Source organism: Orycteropus afer, unplaced genomic scaffold (assembly GCF_000298275.1).
Source record: "Orycteropus afer afer isolate SDZICR_OR568_19922 unplaced genomic scaffold, OryAfe1.0 scaffold00002, whole genome shotgun sequence".
In the NCBI taxonomy this organism is placed as follows: domain Eukaryota; kingdom Metazoa; phylum Chordata; class Mammalia; order Tubulidentata; family Orycteropodidae; genus Orycteropus; species Orycteropus afer.
This window is the reverse complement of record NW_006921589.1, coordinates 21762955-21770193: the sequence shown is the minus strand read 5'-3', so window position 1 is coordinate 21770193 and position 7239 is coordinate 21762955.

Sequence of the window (7239 nt, the reverse complement as noted above, 5' to 3'; positions counted from 1 at the left end):
TGTTTGGAATGCAAAAGTTGGAAACAAAGAAGAATCATTGGTTGATGGAAAATTTGGCCTTTGTGACAGAAATAATGCTGGAGATTGTTTGATAGAATTTTGCAAGACCAATGACTTATTCATTGCAAATACCTTTTTTCAACAACACAAATGGCAGCTATACACCAAACGGAGTACACAGGAATCAGATTAAATACATCTGTGGCAAGAGGCAACGGAAAAGCTCAATATCTTCTGCCAAAACAAGGCCAGGAGCTGATTGTGGAAGACTATCAACTGCTCATATACAAGTTCAACTTTAAGTTGAAGACAATTGAAACAAGCCCACGAGAGCCAAACTATGACCTTGAATATATCTCTCCTGATTTTAGAGACCATCTAAAGAATAGATTTGATGCATTGAACACCAATGACAGAAAACGAGAAGAATTGTGGGATGCATCAAGAGCATCATCCATGAAGAAAGCAAGAGGTCATTAAAAATACAAGAAAGAAAGAAAAGACCAAAATGAATGTCAGAAGAGACTCTGAAACTTGCCTTGAGCAAAGAGTAGCTAAAGCAAATGGAAGAAATGACAAGATAAAAGAGCTTTGAAACAGAAAATTTCAAAGAGTAGCTCAAGCAGACAAAGGCAATTACTATAATGAAATGTGCAAAGACCTGGAGTTAGAAAACCAAAAGAGAAGAACACATTAGGCATTTCTCAAGCTGAAAGAGCTGAGGAAAAAATTTAAGCCTCGAGTTGCAATATTGAAAGATTCTATGGGAAAAATATTGAATGATTCAGGAAGCATCAAAAGAAGATGGAAGGAATACACAGAATCACTGTACCAAAAAGAACTCATCGATGTTCATCCATTTCAGGAGGTGGCATATGATCTAGAACCAATGGTACTAAAGGAGGAAATCGAAGCTACAATGAAAGAATTGGTGAAGAACAAGGCTCCGGGAATTGACAGAATACCCGTTGAGATATTTCAAAAAATGGATGCTGCACTGGAGGCACTCACTTGGTTATGCCAAGAGATTTGGAAGACAGCTACCTGGCCAACTGACTGGAAGAGATCCATATTTGTACCCATTCCAAAGAAAGGTGATCCCACAGAATGTGGAAATTATTGAACAATATCATTAATAGTGCATGCAAGTAAGATCTTACTGAAGATAATTAAAAAACAGTTGCAGCAGTGTATTGACAGAGAACTTCCAGAGGTGCAAGCTGGATTCAGAAGAGGACGTGGGGCAAGGGATATCATAGCTGCTGTCAGATGGATCTTGGCTCAAAGCAAAGGATACCAGAAAGATGTTTGCTTGTGTTTTATTGACTATGCCAAAGCATTTGATTGTGTGGATCATAACAAATTGTGGATAACATTGAGAAGAATGGGAATTCCAGAACACTTAATTATACTCATGAGGAACCTGTACATAGACCAGGAAGTTGTCATTCGAACAGAAAAAGGGAACACTACATGGTTTAAAATCAAGAAGGGAGTGTGTCAGGGTTGTATCCTTTCCCCATACTTATTCAATCTGTATGATGAGCAAATAATCCGAGAAGCTGAACTATATGAAGAAGAATGTGACATTAGGATTGGAGGAAGAATCATTAACAACCTGCGATATGCTGATGACACAACTTTGCTTGCTGAAAGTGAGGATGACTTGAAGCACTTACTGATGAAGATTGAAGTAACTAGAGTCCGCAGTACAGATTACATCTCAATATAAAGAAAACAAAAATCCTCACAACTGGTACTATAAGCAACATTATGATAAATGGAGAAAAGATTGAAATTGTCAAAGACTTCACATGGTTCTAAAATCGACGCCAATGGCAGCAGTCAGGACATCAGATGATGTATAGCAGTGGGTAAATCAGCTGCAAAGGACCTCTTTCAAGTGCTGAAGAGCAAAGATATCTCCTTGAGGACTAAGGTGCACCTGACATAAGCCATGGTATTTTCAATCACCTCATATGCATGTGAGAGCTGGACAATGAATAAAGAAGACCGAAGAAGAGCTGATGCTTTTGAGTTGTGGTGCTAGCAAAGAATGCTGAAAGTACCGTGGACTGCTAAAAGAACTAACAGGTCTGTCCTGGAGGAAGTGCAGCCAGTATGCTCCTTGGAGGTGAGAGTAGCCAGACTTCCTCTCACATACTTTTATCATGTTGTTAGAAGGGACCATTCCCTGGAGAAGGATGTCATGCTTGGTAAGATGGAGTGTTGAAGAAAGAGGGGAAGACGCTCAACGAGATGGATTGATATGGTGGCAATGGCGATGGGCTCAAGTATAGCAAGAATCATGGAGCTGGCTCAGGACCTGGCAGTGTTTCGTTCTGCTGTGCAATAGGGTTCCTATGAGTCTGAGACGACTCGACGGCGTCTAACAACAACAACAATAATTGTATATTTCATTTAATTCCAAAAAAGGACAAAACTTTTTATAAAAGCAAATAGAATGAACTAAACTGGCCAAAATAGAGAAAAGAAAACTAGATAATACAGAAACAAAAGTAAAATTGAAGAAGCAAGAGGGATTAAGTTTACCAGAGAAAGTGTGTTCAAAGGCTACATTGTAATCATTGATCAAGAGATTTACTTAATAGGTAGAAGTCTCCTTGTCTTTTAGTCACAGTACTGAGTTGTATGTTTACAGAATTTCACACATGTTCTTTAATTTTGTTCTTTTTGCTTCATAATCAAACATCTAGTCAGCCAACAAATGAGTATGAGATTGAGGCTGATTTGCTGCTTTGGTGAGCTTAATAATTTTCATGTTTGTTAAATTGTATTACATTTATGTAATCTGTGCTTCTCATCAGTACCATGATCACTTTCACTTTTACTTTTTGAACTAATTTTTATAGAATGTGTATACAATGCAGTAAAATATTCAAATATTTCCAGAAAGCCAGCAGTCCAGGCAATCTCAGATGGCACAAACCCAGAAGGTGTTGTTGGCCAGAGATGAGCTGGCAGGAAATGACATTGAAAGATATTTGGAAACATTGATTGGGGGCCAAAAATGGGTTACATTTAACGTGCAAGAAGTGGTTAAAGAATGTCACTCAGTGGTGTTTCAAAGAATAAGTTATACAAAAGTTGAACCTCAAATACTCATATATACAAACTCATGCCATACTGTCTTGCACAGCTGCTAGAGGTGGCTTGCAAATGTGTCCAACAGATCACAGCAAAAAGAAAAAAAACAGTTAGTTGCAGGATTTTCATGGCTAGTAAATAAAGTTTGTATCTAGAAAGATGAAACCATGAAATCTATCAATATGCTTATTATGATTTATACCACCAATGTTTCCAAGCAGATTTGATATGGCTTATACTTTCAATAGGGCAGTTAAAAATGAAGTTAAAAACTGAGATAAAAAATATGTAGAGGAAAGAAAATTTAATTATGTGAGGAGAATTGGAAAATATGTTAAATTTGCACTGAGCTTCCTGACCACCAAGGCAAAAGGCAGACCAAATGGGGAAGCAAAATCTAGCACTTTGCTCTACCACCATCATGGTAGTGTACACATCCTGTTATAAAACCAAAGGCCAAGCAAAGAAACCAACAAACCAGGAACATCTTGTCCAGCAATGGTTCCCTCAAGTAGGTGAAAACTGAAGCCTTCTTATAAGGTACTTCATTAAATAATAATAATAATTTCTTCCTTGATTTTTGAAACCATGTGAGAAAATTGTTATTTTTCATCATGAGCAAATAAATAAAAACTGGGTAACCTTGGTAATTGTGTGGAATGTTCTGTTAAAAAATGTTTTATTTATTTATTTTTTGGGATGGTCAGTCCTTTTAAAACGGACTTTTTTGCAATCTTTTTTTTTTTGGTTAGTAAGTCAGTTCTAGTTTAAACATGCATTTTCCAGTTTTCCTTAGACACTAGTTTTACCATTATTACAACTTTTTAAAATTAAAGCAACTTTTATTTTATTTTAAAATCTTAGTTACAAAGCAATATACTCCTATTATAGAAATGAATGCCTACATAAAATGTACAAACAAAAATCTCATCATTTTACCTGCGTATAAATAATAACTACTAACAACTTGGTATCTTTCTCAAACTTTGGGAGTGTGTCTATTTTATAACATAAAGTTTTATTGCATTCTATTGCTAAAACAAATAGAACCAGACTTGGGAATATTGAGACAGAGAACGACTGCAGAGATGCACTAATTTTAGTAGATTAAATATTAGTAGCTTTTATTTGTTATGTGATGTTTATGAACTACATATATAGCTGAAGACAAATTCTGAACGTGTATGTACTGGCAAGGAGAAATAAATTAATGCTTTGGATTATTTATCTGTAAAGAAGAAACAGGTGTTTTGTTTGTTTGTAACTTTTTATTGTGATTTGGGTGCAATTTTACAAAACAGATTTGTTTTACATTCAACAGTTCATATACATTTTGTTTCGTGACATTAATTAGAGTCCCCACAATTTAACAACTCTCCTCCCACCTCACCCTGTGGTTACCCCTTTCCTGTGGCTATCTTACCTATGTGTTTCTGTCTGCCTAGTTTCTCCCAGTGCAAATGCTGCCCTTCTGTTCTCCCATGGTTGACTGTTCTAAGGAGTGCATCTTCCTGGCATAGCTTTTCCACTTGTGGGCTTGTCTATTGTTTGGCTGAGAGCTGAGCCACAGGAGAAGAAACAGATCTGGAATTAACAACATGGGAAATAACAGTTTCATTTTTTTCCCTCAAATGAGGCCTTCTTTGGCCTTTCTGTCTTTCACTTTCCCTCTCCTCTCGGCATTCACCATTATACTCTCCATCTACATATCTCCCCATAGCATTATTACTTTCTAACTTGTTATATCATTTAATGATTTATTTTTTTACTTACTTGTTTCGCAACCAGAGAACGTAAGTCTAGGAGGGCTGCTACGTTTTTCAGTTTTGTTCACTGATGTCTCAATAGAGCAGGGCTCAAATAAGTAATTTCAAAATATGTTGCTGTTGTTGTTAGGTACTCTTGAGTACGCTCTGACTCATAGGGACCCTATGTACAACAGAACAAAACACTGCCCAGTCCTGTGCCAGCCACACAATCTTTGCTATACTTGAGCCCATCATTGCAGCCATGGTGTCAATCCATTTAATTGAGGGTCTTCCCCTTCTTTGCTGACCCTCCACTTTACCAAGAATGATATCCTTCTCCAGGGAATGGTCCCATCTGACAACATGACCAAAGCAGATGAGATGAAGTCTAGACATTTTCAGTTCCAAGGGGGCTTTCCAGATGCACTTCTTCCAGGACAGATTTGTTAGTTCTTCTGGAAGTCCATGGTATTTTCAGTATCCTTCACTAACACCACCATTCAAAGTAATCAACTCTTCTTCAGTCTTCCTTATTCGTTGTCCACCTTTCACATGCACCTGAGGCCATAGAAAATACCATGGCTTGGGTTAGGCACACCTTACTGTTCAAAGTGATATCTTTGCTCTTCAACACTTTAAAGAGGTCTTTTGCAGCAGATTTGCCCAGTGAAATCTGACATCTGATTTCTTGACTGCTGCTTCCATTGGTGTTGATTGTGGATCCAAGTAATATGAAATCTTTGACAACTTCAATCTTTTCTCAATTTATCATAATGCTGCTTCTTGGTCCAATTGTGAGGATTTTTGTTTTATTTATGTTGAGGGATAATTCATACTGCAGACTGGAGTCTTTAATCTTCATCAGTGAATGCTTCAAGTCATGTTCACTTTCAGCGAGCAAGATTGTGTCATCTGCATATCGCAGCTTGTTAATCAGTCTTCTTCCAATCCTGGTGCCATGTTCTTCTTCATTCATTTCAAAATATGGAGCAGTTCAATTTTGTCCCCATGTCAGACTCTTAGGGACAACACATTCATGACCACCTACTCTCCATCTAACTCTTATGACAGGCATTACTATTCAATCATAATACTCTCTCCTATTGACCTTGGGCACAGCCACAAGTCAAAAGTCCTGGTCAAAACAGTGTTTCAGACAAGTAGTACTAACTGAAGGGGTTTGCACTATTTGCCATCCAGTTCTAGAAGGTGATTATATATTTCAGGGTTGCCTTACCTGCAATTCCAGGAATTTCTATTTATCAATACATTCTTGTGCTCATTAATTTAATAATATATTTACTAAAATTTTATTGGATACCTACTAAATTGCATCATTCTGCTGCACATTGGAGACACAAATATCAATAGGTCATGTTTTTTACCCTCAAAAAGAAAGGGATGGAATAAATAAGGAATAGATTTATTCACCCATTCACTCATTTTTTCAAAAACATTTATTTAGTGCCAGTCCTTTGCCAGGCCTGGTTCTAGGTGCTAGAAATTATATACATGCAAGGAGATAATTACACATACTAGGATCAATATTAGAATCAATATAGGCACACATCAGTGGGTGTATGTGGATGGAGAAAGTGAGGCAAGGCCAACAGAAGAGATGATACCTAAGCAGTTTTGAAAGACATAAAATCATTTTTATGAATATGAACTTCCATGATAATTTTAAGAGCTACTATTTCATTTATTTAGTTCTTAAAATATTCCAGGTATTTTAGCTATATTGTCTCATGTAACCTCCCAAGATTTCATAAGTATTCTATTTTAACTATGAAACAATCAAGGTTACCCATCTAGGATGAGACAGCGAATTCAGCCCAAGTCTGTGTTCTTGCTCATTACACTATTCTGTGTAACTGGGAGGAAGGGCAGTTAAAAAGATCTGTCAGGAGATAAAACTGAAAAAGCTCCTAAAAGGCCTCTGGGTCTTAATGACCTTTGAATTTTATCCTCTAGGCATTGGAGAGTTATTAAAGATTTTAAACAGAAGAATGACACAAAATGTTTTGATGTTTAGAAAGATAAGTTTGTACATAGCGAAAGAAAACAACCAGTTTATAGGCTATTTCCATAGTCTGAGGGCAAGATGCTGCAAGTCTAACCAAGTGACAATGAAAATGGAGAGGAAAAACTGCAGGGTAGAATTATGGGGTCTTGGTAATTGAATTGATATGGGGAAAGGGTGAAGGAGAGGATGTGAGTCTGAGAGCTCTAGTAGCCTCCAGGAAAATCTTTAACCAGAAACCTTTTAGTGTCAGCATTACTAACAGAACTTTTGGACTCTTTAGGGCCTTTATCTGCCCTCAAGTCTCAGCAGGTATCAAGGAACTTCCTCCAAACTCAGCACACATCACAAAAGCCATCC